At 34.4% G+C, this 22,963-nt stretch overlaps 2 pseudogenes; both read left to right on the forward strand.

The window, feature by feature from the left end:
• The first annotated feature begins 3,257 nt into the window (after positions 1-3,257).
• Positions 3,258-11,429, forward strand: LOC133825584 (pyrophosphate--fructose 6-phosphate 1-phosphotransferase subunit beta-like; annotated as a pseudogene).
• A 2,747-nt stretch (positions 11,430-14,176) lies between these two features.
• Positions 14,177-16,614, forward strand: LOC133825585 (endo-1,3;1,4-beta-D-glucanase-like; annotated as a pseudogene).
• Positions 16,615-22,963: the final 6,349 nt, after the last annotated feature.

Below are 22,963 nucleotides of genomic sequence, written 5' to 3' on the forward strand. Positions count from 1 at the left end.
TAAATAATTACTCGCTTGCTGAAAAAGCTCGATTGTCTGTGACCAGGGTAGTTGTCAGAAAATACTCCTTATTATAACTCCCCATGTTGCTCCTAAACGTGGGCTCATTCAGGAACTCCCTGGTCTTGTCCCAGTGACAGAAGTAGAAGAACTCAGTACCCTTGCGGCCTGGGTTCGACTTCAGGTCGAATAAGTAATGGACCTCATGAGGAGTTGGAGCAGTCCACCCTTGATCACAATAAATGATAAATAATGTTGAAATCATTAAGTATGTGATTGTTATTATTTGAAAATGAGCGACGTCGAAGTAATTTGCGACACTCTAAAATAAGGATGGAGAGGGAGAGTGGCGACTGCCTAAATATTATACTTCGACCAGGCACTGTACGCACTACCAGAACTATGCGCTCATTGATCGGGTCAAGGAAAAACTAAATATACCCCCCAAAGTCCATATCTTTGGGGGCACCCGCTAAGTACCCGACTCAAGAAAGTGCTGGTTGGAGTCACATACTACTTAACTTGCTTCCTCAAGCAGGCTTTTCTTTTCACAACGAGTCTTGTGACGTCACTAATTTGCTTGTCATCAAAATCAATCTAATCAAAAGGCATATCTTGAGATTGTGCCTGTGGTTTCCCTTGTGGCTATTGTTGTTTCTCGGGTTGTTCTCTTTTCAGTTGTTCAGGTTGTCGTTGTTTTGTATGGGCTGCTCAGCATTTTTCCCAATGGTCGCGTACCTTGAAACTTGGGGATCCAAAACCGATCTTTGTCTAGTCATTTGCTTGATCCTAGCCATATCTAAGGAACAAAAGGCAACAGTTATGGCCTCTTCAACGAATGAAGACCTGCTCGTTTCCCTCCCACTGGTTGGAATTCTGACCCAGAGTGGATCAACAGAGTCAGGATGTACAATAAAAGTCCAGTTATTTGGAAGGAATTTTCTTATTCCTTGTTCTAATTCCTCAATCATAAACTAATTTTCTTGATTGGGAACAAAATGAAAATCATAATGAGAGTGCTCACCAGATTCATCATTTAGTCCTGGAATATAAAGATTAAGGTTAATATCTGGTCGACTCTGTTCCACTTCATCGACCAGTGTTTGTAACAAGTCCGGGTCAATAGAATAATCACTCCCCCAATTATCGCGTGCATACATCTGGTGAAAAGTAAAAGGGAGGTGAGTTATTTGACTAGCCTATGTGTGTGCATAACTAAGTGTGGGTTGTTCGAAAAACACGATTCTACGCTCGAGCATAAACTAGAGTGGATCTAAAAGGCAGTTAAAAAGTTTTTCGTGAAAACTTTTCTCCCCAAACTTTTTCAAAAAAGCAAACAGTTCTTCTTTGAGTTTTGAAAAATCCTCTTGAAGCAAACAACATGATCAAGGGTGGCCCGAGACCTAAAATTATTTTCCTACTCCCCAAATAAACATTTTCCCAAACAATCAACGACTTTTGAAAAAAAAAAACAGCCAAGTTTTTACATAAAAATCAAGAACATCAAGAACACACAGATACGACCTCTTCAAAAATGCATGGAAATTATGCGACAAGTAGCAAAGAGACATGCAAACATAGAAAATGAAGTTAGAAACTTACTATGATGAAGATTTGGTGGGGATCACCAACTTGAGTTGTTCAAAACGTTCAAATTGATCAATGTGAAAAATGGAATTTGGATGCCAACACCCTAGGTCGCAGCCTGGGATACTTTAGGCTACGGCGTGAGTCTCTACTCCCCAGGCCGCAGCCTGTAGTGTTTTGTAACCTCCAATTTTGCACATTTTTTACAAAAATGTCCTAAACCTTTCCCAATATTGTCATTATTATTGCCACTGTTCAAGTTGTTGTTTCGTTTTCCACCTCTTTGGTTATTTTTATTTCCATTACCATTACCATTTATTGTCTGGTTCTAGTTCTGGTTTGGAGCTCCATTATTCTTGGCTGGAACAATAACACTTATGCCTGCCTGATTGGCTTGGTCTATTATTCTAATGGCCTCCTTTAGTTTAATAATCTTGCCTGCTCAATCTAAGAACTCTTTTGTTGAGTAGACATTTTTTCTCTTTATGTTAGTCCATATAGGACCTTTTACTTGGATTCTAGCCATGATGGCCATCAACTTTCCATCATCGCTGACTGTCTTCGATTGGACAACCTCTTCCATGAACCTCTCCATATAGTCCTTCAGAGGCTCATTTGGATCTTACTTAATGTTGACAAGGTTGTTGAGTTCAGCATGTGGGGTACAAGTAGCAAATAATTGTGAGTGAAAGAGCCTCACAATTGGATCCCAGGATGTAACTGTGACGCCCCATGTCACTATGGCTGCTTTCTGGAATGACGACTGGCCCTACAAACCAACACGAGTCTTTTCAGCATGCTTTGTCCTCACTCACATGCTTCCTAGGAAAACTTCCCCGGGGGTCACCCATCCCTAGATTACCCCAGGTCAAGCACACTTAACTTTGGAGTTCTCAAGTGATGGGCTACTGAAAAGAAGATGCATCTTGTTGATATAGGTAGTACTCATCAATCCATTTAAGCCCTCTTCAACTATGTAGTCCCATACCTACACAGTCTTAGAATCATCACACTTGACCTTCCCCAGGCGGTGTGGGATTGCACAGCTTACCCGGTCTTTCCCCTTACGGATCATGGGATTCTGACTGTCACAATCATCCCCCCTTATGGGCCCGACGTCCCCCTCGGCCACACTTCCGGCTGGGTCAAGGCTCTGATACCATTTATGACGCCCCACGTCACTATGGCTACTTTCTGGAATGACGACTGGCCCTACAAACCAACACAAGTCTTTTCAGTGTGCTTTGTCCTCACTCACATGCTTCCTAGGAAAACTTCCCAGGAGGTCACCCATCCCTAGATTACCCCAGGTCAAGCACGCTTAACTTTGGAGTTCTCAAGTGATGAGCTACCGAAAAGAAGATGCATCTTGTTGATATAGGTAGTAGCCATCAATCCATTTAAGCCCTCTTCAACTATGTAGTCTCATACCTACACAGTCTTAGAATCATCACACTTGACCTTCCTCAGGTGGTCTGGGATTGCACAGCTTACCCGGTCTTTCCCCTTACGGATCACGGGATTCTGATTGTCACAGTAATGGTTTCTAGCTCCAGTTTGAAGAACCATTGTTGAGAAAATATGCTAGAGTAGCTGGAAATATCCTACAACGAACGTCATCTCTAACCTTTTGGAGGTCCATTTGTATCTCGAAATTATTAACATGTGAGATGGGATCTTCCCTTCCAATATACATCTTCAAAGTTGGCATCTTGAACTTTGGAGGTACTATCAAGGCATTGATCTATTCGAAGAAAGGAGACCTTTTCCTTATTTCCATATTGATGTCAGTGAGCTTTGGGGCTGTTAGCTCTCGTACCATTTGAATAAGAGCATTTAATTTCTCTTGGATTATAGGAGCAATTAGTGGCATAGCAGCTGGCGTTGCAATTGGGATTGCAGCAGCCCATGCTTGTGGTGCTTGTGGGATTACCGGTGCAACGGGTCCAGCAACATTGGATGTGTTGCCTTCCCTAAGTCGATCAAGGACTTCGCAGAGGTCAAGCTCTCTATTTCCCAACTTATTAAAGACACTTCTCTCTTTTGGTCGCACCCTAGCATTTTGACTGTCTGCTCGGGGAGGACCAGGAAGTGGTCTCGCAGGATAGTTTGCTGCCTCTTGCTGCCTTGGTGGGACAAGCGGTCCTTCAGGCTGCTTATTTTCCCTAGATGGGATATCTTAAGGCCTAGGTGGTCTTGGCAAAACAAACTGTCCTACTGGATTTTGATTGTGTCAATTGTTATTATACTGTTGATAGTCACGGGGTTGGTAGTGTCGACTATCCACTTCATCATCATCATAACCATATCTATAAGTTGTTTGAAAACTACTGCTGGCCTCTTGATCATTTCTCCTTCTATTTCTTCTATGGTGATGACCACAGTTATCTCCAGCATAGTGAGGTGGTTGGCCTCAATTCTTGCTACACTACAACAATTTTTAGTATATATTACATTAAAGAATAGCATATATTTAGAAGTGCTATTATTATTGGTGGGGATTAAAAACACGGAACATATTTTGGCGCCACATGAATAAACCTCAGGCACCAAAATAAATTTTTTTTTTGGTCTCATCTGCCAAATTCCCTAAATCTAAGTTACCCGAAAGATTTCTCTCAGCCTCCATCTCTCACTCTCGTCTCGTCTCTCCGCCCTCTGCGCCTCACGAAGTCTATCTCGTCTCGTCTCTGCCTCACGAAGTCAACTTTTTGGCCAGCCGAGTTGCCTCCGTCTACAGCGAGGTCCAGGCGAGTCGCATCGACCACGCCCTCCCTCTCCCTACCGTGCTCAGAAACCCCTTCAAGATCGTCGAAGGACTACCTAGTTCCGCGGCTGGCAATCCAGGTATTGGATCCACAGTTTTTCGTCGATTAAATTGGTTCTATAAACTATGATCTGTTACGAACACTTCCAATCTTTGTTTGTTGATGGAAATTTCCGGAAAATAGTTAAATTAGGAAACCAAGAAATTTGTAGGTTTCGTCTTAGTTTTAGTAAAACATAGCAATTTTTTTTAAAATAATAAAAATTTATGCGGCTTCTCGTCTTCATGTGGTTGTGTTTTTCTTTTTATGCTTTCAGATGAAATCGTAAAGCTTTTTCCTCAACTTTTCGGCCAGCCATCTGCCTTGGTGGTGCCGAGCGATTCTGACTCTAACGATTCGCAGAAATAGTTGAAAATTGGTGTCGTTTTGTCAGGAGGCCAGGCACTTGGAGGGCACAATGTCATTTTTGGAATTTTTGGTGAGAATTTTTTGTTATCATAATTCGTTTTCTTGCAGTTAATAGTGTCTAGTATGGTTGAGTTCATTCATTCTGTGCTTCCTGGTAGATTACTTGCAGGAGCGTGAGGTTCAACTGGAATCATGAAGGGCAAGTATGTGGAACTTACACCAGAATATATTTACCCGTACAGAAACCAGGTGAGAGTTTGGACTATGGTTTGGTTTTGCCATTTATGCAGTGGAGGTCCATGATCATGTGTAAAGATAGCTGCTTCTGAGTGTTCTAATTTGCTCAGAAGATATAGCGCATCCATTCTATTCTAGTGATTTATACAAAATTCATACATGCGGCTGCTGGCATTTTAACCAAGATATTGTATTTGATTGGAGAAAAATTTCTTTTATCAGGGTGGTTTTGATATGATATGTAGTGGAAGAGATAAGATTGAAACTCCAGAGCAGGTGACTTTTTTTTCTTTCTTCACAGTTTCATGTTAAGTTTTATTGACACATTAAGTTCATAATAAATTGTTAAAATGGATTTTCCTTTTAGTTTCAACAAGCTGCAGATACTGCCGCGAAGCTTGATTTGGATGGACTTCTTGTTATTGGTGGGGATGACTCTAACACAAATGCCTGCCTCCTTGCTGAGAATTTCAGGTATATAACTAATTTTTTTCTTTCTAGAAAAATCTGGCTTAGCAGATGGAACTGTTGCCTGTATTTGTCTTCATATGTCATTCATGTAATCCATGAATCCATCTATTTTTTAGGTGCTTGTATCAGTGTATGGGACCCATCCAAATAGAATTTAGGGATTCTTTATTTAACAGTTCGACAGGGTTACAGGAGTCTTGCCTTTAACGTTGTTTCGTTGGTTTGTTTAACACAGTTTGGTTTTTTTTCTTTTGTTCAACCAGGGGAAAGAATTTGAAAACTCAGGTGATTGGGTGTCCAAAAACCATTGATGGTGACTTGAAATGCAAAGAAGTCCCAATAAGTTTTGGGTTTGATACTGCTTGCAAGGTGACTGCAACTAAAAAGAAATTTTTTATTACTTGAACCCTTAAATTTCTTTGTGGTCCTTTCCATATATCGTGTAGGAAATTTTGGAGCAGCAATCTTTATTTTTTACCAGATACGAACTTGAACCCCACTAGCTTGAAAATTTTATCCATGTACCTGATGATAATTTTATTTGTTGAAGCATTTTTTTTTCACTGCCACTGGGTTATATTTATATTCCTAGAATCATCTTATTTACTTGCTAATTCATTATGGTCATGAACTTATGAATTTACTTTAAGCATCAACCTTTACATGTTAAGAGAAGGAACTTCTCATAGAAAATTGTTTGCAAATCAGTTGGTTAATTGTTGTGTGGGCCATCAACTATAACTAGCAAGAAAGTTTGGTGATGCTGTGTTTGATGAAATAAAGTATATTATTCAATGTACCTTGTCCAGCTTAAAAAACTAATTAGGTGTTAAAGTTATTATTCTAACACGTTTATTTCCTGAGAAATTAAAAAAAAAATACTTCATTGGATCATGTATATAATACTGACTTGATTAGCCTAAGTCTGGTTCTGCCTGATTTTCCTTGGCATGAATAGCGTGACACTTTCTATGATATGCAACTAACAGATACATTGAAGGAAACTAATAATAATGTGATGCACTTCATTTTATTAAGATATATGCAGAAATGATTGGAAATGTCATGATAGATGCCAGATCAACTGGAAAATATTATCACTGTAAGTATGTTGGTTGAAAGTCATGGAACATGTAGTGATTTAGCTTTTAGATTACATTTTAACCCATCTTATCTTTTGATTTGCACTCTGTTGCGATATTTTTGCTATGCAAGTGCACACAGTCGCAATTTGTAATAAAAATGGTAAAAACCAAGTATCGTCCTCAAGGACTGATTTATCAATTACCAATCAATCAATCTTTTTAATTCTATTTGATCAAACAATTTTTAGAGATTTCAAATAAAGAGGAATACTAACGAAGCACAATGAAGAATTAAACAAAATAACAGAGAAAATAAAATTAGGACAATTATGATCCTCTATTTTCCACCCTTTAATTTCCTAATGCAAGAATTATATCCCCTTCTCCCTATTCAAGAACAAGTTTCAAAAACACTTCATAATCTGGTTAAGATTTATAAAATTCAATCTAAATGACAACTTCCTATATTTCTATGGTAAGTTGAATCATGAAGAAGGCATTAAACACGCAACTCAGAAAAATAGGCAAACAATTTAGATACTTTCGTTCTAAATTGAATTTGCATCCAAACAATCAAAGCATATCAAATTTCACTTTTCAGATTTCAATTTGATTCATGAAATAGCAATTAGAGGTGATCAATCAATAATCGCACAAATAACACAGATTGTAAGGAATTGAAAGAGATGAAGAAGAACATCAATTTTTGCATTAAACCATAAAAAGGGTTTCCAAAAGATTCACATAATAGCCCTAAAGAAGAAATTAGCCCATAATATTCATTCTAGCAAAAAGATAATTCAATTACAAACATAAAATTTAAAGAAAAAGATGAAAAACTCAGGGATGAATCCTCCAAGATGGTCCTCTCACTCACAGCCATCGAACCCCCTTCCGCCCTCTTTCAGTCGCACCTATGTTTCTCCAAAAATCCCTACCAAATCCCCCAAGTGAATGGAGCAAATTGCCTATCAAAAAATGATCAAATCTGTGAAAATCGCGTCTCTAACGCTGTAGCGCTACTTCTGGAGCACTATAGCGCTATTAACAGTGGCAAAATACCTCAAAATCCGGTGCACTAGCGCTGTAGCGCTCTTATTATGGCGCTGTAGCGCTAAAGTCAGAATCGACAAAACTCGGTTCGAACAGCCTGCAGCGTCAGCTCATCGTATTTTGATTATAACTCCTTCGATATAACTCCGAATTGAATGATTCAAAAAGCTATAGAAAACTAAGAGAAATATATACAACTTCTATTTCGAGAAGTGTTTCCAGAAAGTGAATGCATCATGATAAAAATGCAGCTTAAAGTTTCAGACTTGCGTTATAGAGCATAAATGACGTGTGTTGAGCATCTTCAATGTAGTATTTTCCACACATAATGTCATGAAACTCCACAATCAACACAAAATCCATCGTATTTATCATATTTAACATGTTTCTTCTCATTTCACTCCATATTATGTAATTGACCATTAAAACCTGAAACAAAAAGAAAACAAGCATAAATCTGCGCTAAACAATCCTAAATAACTAAAAACACAACTTAAAACGATCTCTAAAACAAACCTAAAATGTGTTGGAAATGTGCCCTGAAAGCATATGTAGTAGACATTGTTTTATGAAATAAATAAATAAATTGAATTTGTTATGCATATATTTTATGGACTATATTATTCTATGATAATATTATGTAAATATCAGGAAAATTCCTAAGTTCATGAATGTAATCTCAAACATGTATTAGTACGAGAGGATTGTGTTTGAGATAAATGAACTTGAATAGTTCGCAGTAAAATAAAGTTATGGAATCTTTAGATTAATTACTGCAAGTACGGTCCACTAGTATTATGAATACATGTGATCTAGATCCGGATCACTAGTGTGGTAGGACACTTTAGTGGAGATGCTTAATATATTGAGAATATATAGAACTGGACCAGATATGTTTATTAATACTTAGTTAAATACCGTTTCGAAGTATTAATTAAATGTATCAACTGATGATCATATACAAATAGATCTTAATCATGAGGTTACTATGAACTCATGTTTATGTTATATGAGTTCTTTGATTCACTTGTTAGGGTTTGTCAGAATGATCAGGCTAAAAACTTTTGTTTTGGGAACTCATTAATATAAATGGCTGGGGACATAGTATACAGATATGGAATCTATACCTTCTCGCAAGAGATTGAATGATGGTTCTCTTAAGGGTTGACTTTTGGGACTGAAAGGTTATTGAGCTCAAATTCATAATTTAGTTATGAATTAACCTTCACTAGTAGAGTCAATGGTACTTAAGGAAACAAGACATAATTAAAAGGGTAAAACGGTAATTTTATTCCCGATTAATTATGAACCATTATTAGAGGGTCAAGTTGTATGCAATGATTAAATCAATGGACGCTTTATGATTATAAAGTACTCAGTAAATGAAATGTCTATAATTACAAGAGTTCAGTCTCATATTTATAGTGGAATAATCATGAGATTAATAAATTAAGATTATTTAATTAAAGAGTTTAATTAATAATCTCAAATTTATTGGAGCTTGGAATTATAGGTCCATAGGTCCCCATAGCAGCTCTATCAACACTGTTCAAGGTAAGAGTTGATATGAAGGGAAAATAGTTTAAAGACATATTTAAGAAGAAACTTGTTTTCAGGCCAAATATGCAATTATATGATAATAGCGATTAATTAATTAATTACAAATTAGTTGTAGTTAACAAAATTAATTAATATTTAATTATTATATAATTTTCGAAATTATACTAAATAATTAAATTAAATTTTGAAATTTAATTAAATAATTAATTAATTGTAATTTTCAAAATTATGATTAATTAAATATTTATTTTCGAAAATTTTGGGTTTAATTAATTAGTAGAATTAATTAAATATCTTTATTTGAGTGGGAGAAAATAATCTGATAAGTTCAAATTGGATTAGAATTTAAAAGATTAATATTTATTCAAATTATTAATTATATTTGATAATTAATTAAATAGATAGTTAATTTGAATTCAAATTTGAATTAGCTATCAGGTTGTTAGATCTTATCTGACAAAGAAATTTGAATAAATAATTAAATAAAATTTGAAAAACCAATATCCCTAGAAATTAGGAAGCTACACGTTCACACACAGTCCAGGACTGTGTGTGGCGTGTAAGGGCTGGCATTTTCAGGGATGGGATTTTCAATTTTATTTGTTTAATTAATTAATTAATGGATAATTCAAAAAATTGGTTTTTTGGATTTTTTTTCATTAATGGAATAATTAATTAATTAAAAATTAAATTGTAAAATGGTTACAGATTTAATTTTTAAATTTTGAATTTTTTCTGTTAAGTATGACTGATCAGAAAATTATTCAGATAAGAAAATAAGAGAAGAGAGTATGAGACATCTCAGAAGATTCGCTCTGTGAAAATAGAACGATAGTTTTCTCTCTCCCTGAAAATAAATAACCAATTCTCAGGCCTATTCTCTTGATCTCATGAGTTGAGTACATCAAGAAGAATCACAAATAAACTATCCTTCATTCTCTAAGTGCCCACACATTTCTTGAGGTGTAGAGAACGCTTTGGAAGATCTTGGTGTGAGTACGTGGAGCGGCTTGGATAGGAAGATCGTTCTAAATACGAAAAGATAGCAAGGACACTTGATAGGCTTCAAGAGGTATGATTTCTATTAGTATCTTGTTTATGATTAATGTATGTATATTAATGGATCCGCATATTTAAAAGTAGTTTAAATATGTTACAAAAATTTTGTTGTACACTGGGCCAACCACACCACCTTTCCGCTGCGTATTAGGAAACTCGTTCCTAACAAAATGAACCTAACACACTCTACTGTGCTTAACGGAATTTAATTGTCAACTACAGTTGTGAGGCTTATGGGGCGTGCAGCTTCACACATAACACTTGAATGTGCTTTGCAAACTCATCCAAACATTACAATTGTTGGAGAAGAGGTACCTTTGAATGAATTTTCTTGCCTTGTATAGCTGCTCGATTAAAATTTATACAAATGCAGTTGAACATAGATGTTCTGGTATGTAGACAAGGTGCAGTGTCTTGATATGGAACACAATTTGAAAAGTTAATTTTGTTTAGTCGGTTCTATTTTTAGAATCAGTATCGTTATGTTAAAGGTGTGTCCACATTGGGTTCGAACTATTAGTATTGACAGTATGCATTACTAAGTTACTGTGACCTTAAAATCTATTTTTGCTGATTGGTCAATCTTGTAAAATGTCTCCATTTACTGTGACATGGTGCAAACCTGCTTTGCAACTATCCGCCATTTGAAAGAAAAATTATGAGACCTTGGTATTTCCTATTCATGGAGATATTTAAGATTTCTGTACCGCATTGAAACTTTTTTTGTTAAGCAAAAGTCGTTGTTTGTAGATGAACCTGAAGTATTGTAATAGAGCTCTTTAAAAATATAATCTCATCAGGTATTTATCTTGTGCAGGTTGCTGAAAAGAAGTTGACACTGAAAAATGTTACAGATTACATTGTTGATATAATCTCCAAACGTGCCGAACTTGGTTATAACTATGGTGTCATACTTATTCCTGAAGGTCTAATTGATTTCATTCCAGAGGTAAAATTCTTGATCATATTGCTTTGTAAATTTATTCTTCATTTTTTGTTTGTATATATTTTGACCCACATTACAGTCAATTGACATGTACTTTTTTGTAAATTTTGCAATTTGCAGGTGCAACAACTTATCGCCGAACTGAATGAAATTCTGGCCCATGAGGCTGTCGATGAAGATGGGCAATGGAAAAAGAAACTTGCTGATCAATCATTACAGCTTTTTGAATTTTTAACTTCAACAATCCAAGAGTAGTTGATGCTTGAAAGAGATCCTCATGGAAATGTAGGTATGTGCTATACATTACATTCAACTACTTCATTTGTACTGTTCTGGATATATTATGCAATATTGTTCATGTACAGTTATTTTCATTAGGTTGCCAAAATAGTGACAGAGAAGATGCTTATTCAAATGGTTGAAACTGAATTGGAGAAAAGGAGTCAAGCAGGTGCATACAAAGGTGGATTCCAAGGACAGTCTCACTTTTTCGGGTATTTAATGTCTTTAGCCTAAATTAATTGAGAAAGTATATTAGATGTTCTTTTTATTCACTTCAATTTAATGCATGTCCTTTTTTTAAGCTAAAGGACTTCTGTATATATTAAATATATCCATAAAGATAATTCTATTATTTATGGATAGATATACTAAGTACCTAACTTCAGTTACATACTGAATATATTACTTTTTATAGTGGGTCTGTCTAAATTATGTTGGTTTTGAATTGTGCTCTATTTTAGATATGAATATGGCAGTGCTTGATTTGGCCATTTGCTTTATACTAAATTAGGGTTCCATTTTAATTGTTTTAGTGACCAAAAAGGGTTCCTTTCCTCCAGTATTATATATATATATATAAAGAGTATGATTCATTTTGACCAATTCTTTTGTTATGCTGCCCTATTAGCTGGTTTGATTACAGCAATGATGTGTTCCTTTTATGTAATATTTTCTATAAAAATAGTAGTGGAATGCCTTCCTAATAAAAATGTCAGAAGTTTTTAAGATTCAATTGTGGAAATTCTGTATTGAATTTTTGGTTGTGATGCTGCCACTGAAGCTATTTTACCCAATTACTTTGCCAAATGGTTTTTTCATATGTCAATTTCATGTATGGACCTAGACTTGAGGTTAGATAATCATAAACTGAGGCTGCTATATCTGTTAGAGTCAGCCCAATTCAGCTACATACAGACAGCCATGACCTCCTCTATTAGACTTTCTTATGACAAACAACTTTATCCTTTAACATCCCTGAATCCCTCTTTTTGGTCTCATCTTTGGATTTGCTTGTGGTAAAAACATCAAAGTTGATCTTTTTACATTTGGACACTATATCTGAATATTAACAAGGATGAGTCATGGCAGTAATCAAACATTGAAATTTCACCTGTGACCTATCATTCTCAGCAAATGAGAAGGATTAGTGTGGCACGATCATCAATATCAGCATATTCTTTCTATATTTTTTGTTTTTGTTTTTGTTTTTATTTTATTTTGCAATTAGGAAAGGTATTAGATGTGATAGGCCTCCAAGATGCTTCACGTATAGTAGGCAACAAAATAATTAGATGTGAGAGCGAATTGGTATTTTGTTTTGGGTAGTGGTCCTTTATCCTTGGTTGGTTATGTTTCTAAATTCCTTTCATTTGCATTTGTCAATCTTGTGTTATTTACTTTTCTTTCCAGTGAAATTTATATATTTGGACCTTGGCTGTGTAGTTGATGTTTGTCTAGGTAGATATCTATTAAATAGTCAATCTTAAACACTAAAACAGCGACTGTCTACATCACACATCTTTGTTTTTCTAAAAAAGTTATTATTATGTTTTCTATAGGTTAGTTTCCATTTCAAATTTAGTTTTCTGGCATTGTAGCCTGGTATAGAATTTGGTTGGGTTGCTCAAACTTGTGCTTATTATTACTGTAATTGAGCATTCTGCTTTGAGGTTTCTTGCTTTTACCATGTCGTGGTTGTGGTCTAAATTCTCTTATTTTGTGTGAAATTAATTCTAGCTGAATTTATGTTCTCTTTTATAGTTTCTAAATTGTGGGCAAAGAAGAATGCCGTGGGGAAGGAACAGGTGGCACAGCTTGTAGATGACATATATAGGTTTGTCTTATATCTTGCACTATCTGATTCATAAAGTCACTGGATTCTACTCTTTTTGCTACTGTCTATTTTTTTTCCCTTAGAAAATACATTTTCCTGTTTCTCAGAAAAATGCAAGTGTCTGCAGCCCCTGATTTAGCGTCAAAGGGACAGGATGTCTCAGATAGCAGTAATGTGAAAGTCAAAGGGGAAATTGATGATCACTCTTTTCAGTCAGAAACAAAGGTTCGGTGCCTCTGTGGGATTTCATCAGAAAAGGAGTCAATGATCAAGGTATTTGTCACACACTTTGTTTTCGTTCCTCTTAATGTTGCTTATGTTTTCTGTTGTGTATTTAAGTATATTTAAGTGGTCCCTGTTTTAGTCTCAAAAAATAGAGTGGTCAGTCTCGAGTGACTTTCTCCAAATTGAAACGTGAGGAGGAGCACTTGGATAGATATAGCCTCCTATATGTCAAGACGCAAGTATGAAAAGTTTTTTTTGAAAACGTAAAAAATAAATTAACTAATTTGTGAATTGGTTAGTTAATTGGGGAACGTGTAAATATTGTAATAATTATAAAACAAAAATGAAACTACTTAAACCTTGGTCAATGGTCATTTCATTCAATGGCTTCACTAAGAGTGCGCCCATAATATGGCCAAGCCAAGTGGGCGCTGATGTCTAAATCGGTTGAGGACATTTGATATTAGTCTTGCAATATGGCCAACTTTGTCTGAATGAATTCTGCATTTCGATTATAAAAATATAAAAATAATTGCTTAAAAAAGTCAGTTCAAATTTGATCAATTTAAAAAAAATAAAATATAGACCAACTAATACTATCCTCCCTTTTTAATAATTCATCCATTAAATATGATTATAAAAATATTAAACAAAACAAAATAAATACAATGACTTTTTTTTTACTTCTTCTCTCACGTCTCACCCTCTGTCTCTCTCCCTCCTCCTTCCCACATTTCTGTTCTCATTTCTCTTCTCTAATTGTTCTTCATAAGAAGGTTTTGTTTGGTGGTGGCCACAGAGCATGGGCTCCCTAATTTTGTGGTGGACTCTTATTGTTCAAATGCTGTCATTTTTTTGTGTAAGAAAGATTATGTTCCTTACTGATTTATTAGATAGTGTGATTCTCCCTTATACCCAGGACTAACTGGGTTTTTGGGTTTCAGATTGTTTAGCAAATGTTCAAAGCTTGTTCTTCCTCTTAAAGAAAAAAATAAATCTGTTATCTTCTTCTTCTGAAACTGATATACTAACTATACAGTGGAGCAGTGGAGCAGGACCTTTGTGTTGCTCAGACCCTCCAATCCTTGATCCACACAGTGGAGCAGGCCATGTCGAGAAACTTGGTGGCCTTCCCACCTATGTCATCGGTTATCCCTACTTTAAGCATGCTGTTGTTCTTATTTCTGATGTATATGGTAATTTTATCATTATTTTGTTCTTATTTAAGCTTTTTATTATATTGGGTTCTTACTAATTTGATCACTTGCCCTGGCTTGAAATTCTGTGTCACTACTGTTCTTTTGGATAAATTTTTCATTTTGTTTGATGGGTTCTCAATTTTAGTTCCTATAGACTAATGGGTTTGTTGGACTTTGCTTGTTTGAATTTCTTTTCTCTCCTTTTGACAATATATTCTTATTCAACTTTCTTTGAGCAAAAATGGGTTTAATAGGGAAAAAGATGCATACTTTTTTCTTTTTTGAAGAAGAAAAAGATGCATACTTAAGTTTGTGATTTGAAGACTATTCACTTACTTTGTACATAATCTTAAGATTAGGTGTTTTAATTTATGCATTTATTCTTTAGTCTCTTTCTCGTTCCCTGCTTAGTATTTTTGTGATAGCTTTTAATTAGTGTGATTTATATTCCATCTTCATCACCAAACTCATACTTTTTATGTTTAATATTGCAGGATATCAAGCTCCAAACTTAAGGTATAGTTATCACTGTATCGTGTGATGTACTGGATTAAATTGGTGGGATCAGAATGCTTTGTTAATTTACAATATTTGATTAGAAGGAAAATTTTACGTAAAGGACCATTCAAGTTCACTGTTTTTTTCTTACTAGCTCTCCATCTATCTATAATATTTGGGAACCATAAAACTATAACAATTGTTATTTAGGTACTTAGCGGCACAAACCAACCATTTGAGTTACCTCTCATGGATTCGTTAAGACTCGCTATTAAGCACTTGCATGACAGTTTTTTTTTCTTTTTTGTTTGAGAAAAATAAGTTGTGATTTGTATTAATGATGTTCTGTGCCCTCTTGAAAACTAATACAAGCTTTTGCCTATTGTAAAGGAAAGTGGCCGACAAAGTCGCAGCTGCTGGATTCTTTGTGGCCGTTCCTGACTTCTTGAAGGGGGATCCTTTTGTTCGTGCAGATACTAAAAGGCCTATGAGCGTTTGGATTAAAGATCATAGCACGGTTGGTTCTAGTGTTTTGATTCATACTTGATAGTCCTTAATATTAGTAATAGATACTTAAGATTGTTTCTGGTGAGTTAGTTGAAAGTTTTCATGTTGTGGGCTCTGCAAAATTAATTCTAGATTCAGCTAGGCCAATAGTTGCTATTGTTAGCATCTTAATCTTTCCTAACTGTCAAGTTAATTTAACTTCTGGAAGCATTTGTTGTACTCTAGTATTAAAACTCTCTTAGACTTGTTCTGAAACCTTTTGCTTGTTCCAATAGGACGAGGGATTTGAATTTGCCAAAGTAGTGATTCAAGATTTGAAAAATAGAGGCTATTCTGCAATAGGTGCTGCAGGCTTTTGTTGGGGTGGTAAGTTTGTTGACATACTTCTTTATTTTCCATTATGGTATCTAGATGACATTTTGGCAAATTCGACAATAACTTGTGAACAAATTCAATCACGAGCAGTGACTGACTTTGTTAGTTCAAACCATATATCTAGTTGTTACTTACGCTAAGCTGATCAAGATTTGTTCTGTTCTCAGCCAAGGCTGCAATTTAACTCGCAAAGTGCGACTCTATTAAGGCTGCTGCCCTCTTACATCAATCTTACGTCACTGTGGATGACATCAAAGGTACTACATAGTGATATGATACTTTGAAACAACTACAAATTATAAGATAACTTTTAGTTCAAACTCTTGTGTATTTCACTTCACCAAAACTCCAATTTTTGCATTTTATGTTAAACTTGACTCATTCTTTCTCAAGTCAAAAATATCAATCCATGATTCAAATACTTTCAGAGGTTAAGGTTCCATTGGCAGTACTTGGAGCAAAGTTTGACCATCAAGAGATCGTCCAACAAGTTGAGGAGCTCTGGATTCTGACCAGTTAAGCTCTGGAATTTCATATTTTGATACTCATTTTCAAGGCCTCATAGTTCAGAAAAGGTCTCTTTCTCTCTCTCTATTTATATTTATATAACTGCAGTTGTCTCAACTTATTTCTATATTCTATTCCATATTTGTCATTTGTGAAATGTTCGGTTTTAACTAGTGTGAAGTATATGGTTGTTAGGTATGCATTTAACTGGCCTTGATTGTTTTCCTTTACTTATATTCCATTTATCAATTCAAGTTTTGCATCCCTATTCTATCATCAAAAGCTTTATTCAGTTGTTGTGTATTCGTGACAGACTTCTATGATATTTCTATGGTATGTGCTATCGCATTGATTGTTAGAGATCTCGCTAGTTTCTATTAATACTTTGTATTTTCTTGATTTATCTCGCATTGATTGGTTCTATTTTTTTTTATAAAAGCCCTAGAATTACCACTTTAAGTAATTGCTGGTGTGATTCCATTATTACACTCGAATATTACAGGTGTGTAGATGTGATTGGAGCTTACAGTGCTCTAAAGACGGAGCTTAACATAAGCTTGACAGCAATAGACCTTTTGTGGACTGCAACTGGCTTTATTGCAAAGAGGATTACACATGGACCTGTGGAAGAAAGGGAAACAAGAAAGGGAAACAGGTATATGACAAGTGCACAACAAATGGACTCATAACAAAGACAAGTGAACAAAGGATGATGAATTGAAGGATGGAGCAAGTTTCATGCATGGTTTACTTTTGTGAATCTTGTAATTTTTTGTTTTTCATTTTTGAAGTAAAAAATGTTCAAGATTATAAAACTTTATTATGTTATGCTTTCAAACTTAAGTTAGAACTAAGATCTCATGAAATAGACACATTCAGAGTTTGAATTAGTTATTGTTTAATGTAATGCTTATGGTTTATCCATCTATTGAGAATTATATTTTATGATTAATTTTGATTTTTTTTTTTATCAAAATACAATAATGAAAATCTTTTAATTAAAAAAAAAACTTATAAGTACCATTATCACAATAAAAAACCTTAATATGTTATTATTTAGAAACATATTATAAGCGTAAAAAATCGTTATGGTTTATATAATATAACAAACTAACAATGTTATCAAAATAATCAAATGTAATAGTTGAAAAGTGTTATGAAAAAGTACAAGATTAAACTTCAAATTTATAACCAAAAACTCTATCTAAATGTTATTATTTCAATATTATAGCACCTAAAAATGTGTTATTGAATAGTTTAAGATAACACCGAACATAACATTCAAAAACTGTTATAGAAAAGACTGGACTTTTAATAATAGGGGCTATGTTAGCATTTTCAGAAGTGCTATCAATAGTCCCGGTTAGCAGTTTTTAAGTGTTATGAATACTGTTTTTTCTTGTAGTGCTAGAGGGTCTTCCATTCCTTAGTTGTCGGAATTGAGGACCAACTTCAAAATTTGGGGGCTGCCCTCATTTCGAGGATGCTCGCCTCGGGTGCTCATTATCTTGTTCTCTATTAGGCAGTACTTGTTCATCTTAGTGGAGCGGTCACTGCACTCTTGGTTGTGCTCCCCTATGGGAGTGATGACTCATAGCAGGTCCAGGAGGGACTACTTTATCACGAGATTGTGATGGTTGGGCAGGTCTTGGAGCTTGACCATATGGTCATTGGGCTTCACGATTTGCCTAACCAATATTCTCAGGCTAAGGATTCAATTCATTGGTCGGGATCTTGCTACTTGATCTGATGACAAGACGGCCTCTAGCAACCTTGCCACCTCAGCATTACGACGGTCAACTTCTTCTTGGCAAGCTTTAAGGGCTCGTTGTCTTTGATCCAATAGGGCTTGTAAATCTTGTCTTTGTGTGTTGAGGGCTTCAGATATAGCCTCTTGAGTTGCTACCTGACTTTCATGCATGGCAACAAATTGCTCCTACATCTGCCCCCCGGCCCATTTTAGTTGTTCAAGGTCAGAGTGTAGATCTTCTCCTAAGTCCACATGGGGCCCATCATGCTCGAATGTGGGCTGGTGGAGACAGGTTTCCAGGGGAGGAAATTAACAAGCAGGGCGCAAAGGAGGGATCTGACTACTCGAGGGGCGCTCAGGATGGGTAGTGTTAGGGTTCCCCCCTTGTGGCTCTTGACTCTGGCTTCTAGTAGCGATATCCATTGCTTCAGATGGATTTAGTAAAATAGGATCTTGGATTTCAGCTCTTAATGAAAGCACCAAAATATTGACCACTATTTTTGTCAACGACACTAAGTCAATTTATACGATGGCATGATAATTAAATGAACTGAAATCAAGTAAACGACACAGAGAATTTTATAGTGGTTCAGCCCCAAGAGTTGGCAATGACCTACGTCCACTTGCACTTTTATTAATCAAAGAGGTCTCAAACTCAAGATCAAGGAGAAACAAGGTTCAACTGAGTTTCTTAAGTTGAGAAAAGAATACAATTCGAAGGGTTTTGTGTGTAAAGTGCGTACAAAATAAATCTCTAGCCTTTTCTCCTGTAATTTTCACTTGGGGTTAATGATTGAATGAACTCCCTATTTATAGAGAGTCTTTGTGGGTTATGGGCCCTTACAAATGAATCTAGGCCCTACACATGTAGGTCTAGGATCAATATATTCAGTTACAAATTCAAATAACATGAGAATAATACAATTTAAATATCAGTTACATAAATATCTTGGGATATTAGCTGGTATCTCATGAAATTCGGATCTTCGGGTAAAAGTATCATGCTCATCGAACAAGTCTTGCACTCCCAGCAGTTTCATGAGATGGTACTAGCTCGCTCCATTATCGAGCAGGTTACTTGAACTTTACTTGATTTTAACTCCCAAATAATGTGTATGGAGGTTACAAAATCAATTGGGCAAGGTTTGGGACATTTTTTGTGAAAATGTGCAAAATTGGGAGGATACAAAACACTCAAGGTCGCGGAGTGGGAAACAGAGACTCACGACCGCAGCCGAAAGTATCCCAGGCTGCGGCCTAGGGTGTTGGCAGCCAAATTCCATTTTGCACATTGATCAATTTGAACAACTGAAGTAGCTCCCAAATCTTCTTATTAATTCCATAAACATCCAATTTAACATTGGTAACAGTCAAAGGGGTTAGTGGAATTTGAAATCCAAAGGGTGTCTCAAAACTCTATAAATAAGAGTCTAGTGCTCACTTGTAAGACACGCTATTTTTATCCACTAGAGCACTTGGCTAGAAATTCACCAAAATTCTTGATAATTCCATAAAGCTATTTCCATTGTAGAGTTTCTTTAGTGCTTAGAGAATATGGGGAAATAAGTTTTTAGACACATTTCTTGAACCTTGTTCATGTTGGTGATCCACACTACTCTACACTTAAGGTTGTGTGAGTGTAAGAGTTTCCATCTTTCTTCTTTGTTCTTATTTCATTTTGTAGTCTTTATTTACTTGTATTATTTTGTTCTTGAGTTGTATCTTTCTTTCCGTAGATCATCTTCTATTTCTATTTACTTGTACTGTTTTGCAATATATTTGTATCCATTTTTCTATTCATCATCATCTTTCTCTATTTACTTGTATTTTTGTAATAAAGTTGTAACACTTTTTTTATCAATCGCATTGTCTATTGTAACTTTTTTTTCTAAAATTATATTTGGTTTAATTATTTCCATTAGAACAATATTATTTTCTCAAACAAGAGGTACACTATTTAATATTTAAAAAAAATATAACATACACTTAGTATGTGTTGTGACACAAACATAAGTTGAAAAAAGAATGTGTCATATCAATGAGTCTATGTGTTTTGTAAAATAACTCCATTTTTTTATTAAGATAAACTTATTAGTAAACTAATGTTCGATGGACAAAATAATATTTCATTGATCAAATTGTAATATATATATATATATAAATATACTAGATACAAACAATGTACAATATATGTTGTTTGGTTTGTTTTATATATAGAATTTTTCAATTATATTTATTAAATTTATATCACTGTCATATAAATTTCAAAGAAATAAACAATATTATATATAAAAGAATGACACAAACATATTAAATGAAAAATTAAACCAAAACATTCTTTATGATTTATTTAAATATATATAATACAATAACATTTTTAAATATAAATGATAATTTTTTAAGATTATGTATTATTATTATTGGCGGCAATAGTACCCAAGTTTTTTCAAAAGTTACACTTTAATATCCAAATCTTTTTTTTGGCAGTAATAATACATAAATCTACAATTTTGGTGAAATCGTTAGTACTCATCGTTAAATGTGTTAAGTATTTACGTGACACATTTTTATACTCATAAATTTAGGTATTAAAATGTAACTTTATAAATGATTTGGGTATTATCGCCGCTAATATCCCTAAATTCTTTAAATACTATAAAAATCATTTTAAATTTTAAAAAATCTGAAAGATTATCAGAAACTAATTAATATAACTAAAATATTCAAATTCAAAACAACCCAAATTAAAATTGAAACTCAAAATCATTCTAAAATCCATATTATTAATTAGCTTTTAATAATGTTTTAGATTTTTTGAATTTTAAAATTATATTTATAATATTGAAAGAATTTAAATAATTTAGTCTAAAATCATCTCAAAATTCATATGTGGCACATGGATACTTAACGAGTAGTTAACGGCGAGTACTAACGGTTGCACCAAAATTGTACATTTAGGTATTACTGCAAAAAAAAAGGGTATTAAAGTGTAACTTTTGAAAAAATTTGAGTATTATCGCCGCCAATTAGACTAATAAAAATGTGTCACGTAGATATTTAACAGGCAGTTAACAGTGACTACTAACGGATGCACCAAAATTACAGATTTAGGTATTATTACTACCAAAAAGTAGAATTGGGTATCAAAGTGCAACTTTTGAAAAATATTGGATATTATTGCTGCTAATTTCCCTTATTATTAGGATATTTTATAATATTTAAATTTATATTAATATAAATATTAAATATCTAATATTGTATTAAATATTATTGTAATAATAATATTTTATAATATTTGAATTCATACTAATATAATTAGTAAAAAATTAGGATTACTTATTATTATCAAAATAATATTTATGAAATTTAAATTTATATTAATATAGTTATGAAATATCTAATTTTGTATTATATATTATTATAATAATAATATTATATAACATTTGAATTTAAATTTACATTAATATAATTATTATATATGTAGTCTTATATTAAATATTATTATAATATTTGAATTTATATTAATATAATCAATAAATATCTATTTTAGTTAGTTTTAAAGGAATATTCTATTAAATATTTATAATATTCTATTAAAGTTAACAAAACTGTTTACCGAGTTTTTCAGAAACTATAAATATATTGAGAAATAAGAGCTAGAGAGAAAGGCAAAGAAATTAACAAGATCACAGTTTTTATGTTGTTGGGGCGTTAATGAGCCTTAGTCTACAATTCACTAGTATTGAGCTTTAGAGAGTTTAACAATGGAGGTTTTCTGCATGTTCAACAGCATTTTTGTATACAAGAGAAAATCGGATCCTTGCTACAGTGCACGAATGACCCTATTTATAGGCAGTCATGTGACTTGGGTCAAAAAAATCCAGGCCCAATAAGGATATAATCATAAGTGCTCTCTAACAGAGCTATAATAAAAGAGTATAACATGTAAATAGGTCGTTATTCTAGGCCCACTGGGCCAGTTTAAGCGTAGTAGAGCCTTACAACTGCCCTTTGTCTGTTAGTGCAGACTGGTCCGCGTGGGCTGCCAAGGGGATCCTGGGGACAAGATCTGTCAGAGTAGTGGCAGTATTGTTTCCTAGGAACACCGTTGTAACACCCTAGTTACTCCAAGACCGTTACTATGAGCTTTGAACCGTGCTTAACTCGCAAATCGAGTTCTTTGGTTATAAACGTGCATCTAGATGTTATTAATAGGTTAAGGTGGAAAACCAATCAAAAGGAAAGGGTATATTTTATTTAAAACATAAAATTGTTCATGGGCCCATAAAAATGTTTACAAGTTATTTACAATACAAAATGGTCATTACAGTGTAAAAATTACAACCCGCCGACCTAAGCGGCAAAAATAGGGTTAACCCCCTAGTTCCTCCAAGAAACTCCTTGGCCGTGGTGGTCAAGCGGCCGCATATGTACACATCACCACCTAAGCTCTCCACTCAAGGCTGGGTGAGCTTTTCTTTCCCTTTACCTGCACCACATAGCACCCGTGAGCCAAGGCTCAGCATGAAAAATCATTACTGCATGTATATAATATCAAATGATGATCATGATAATCATACAGGACTTATAGCCCTAAACAGATGAGTGACAA

This window comes from Humulus lupulus, chromosome 3, assembly GCF_963169125.1.
Source record: "Humulus lupulus chromosome 3, drHumLupu1.1, whole genome shotgun sequence".
Taxonomy (NCBI): domain Eukaryota; kingdom Viridiplantae; phylum Streptophyta; class Magnoliopsida; order Rosales; family Cannabaceae; genus Humulus; species Humulus lupulus.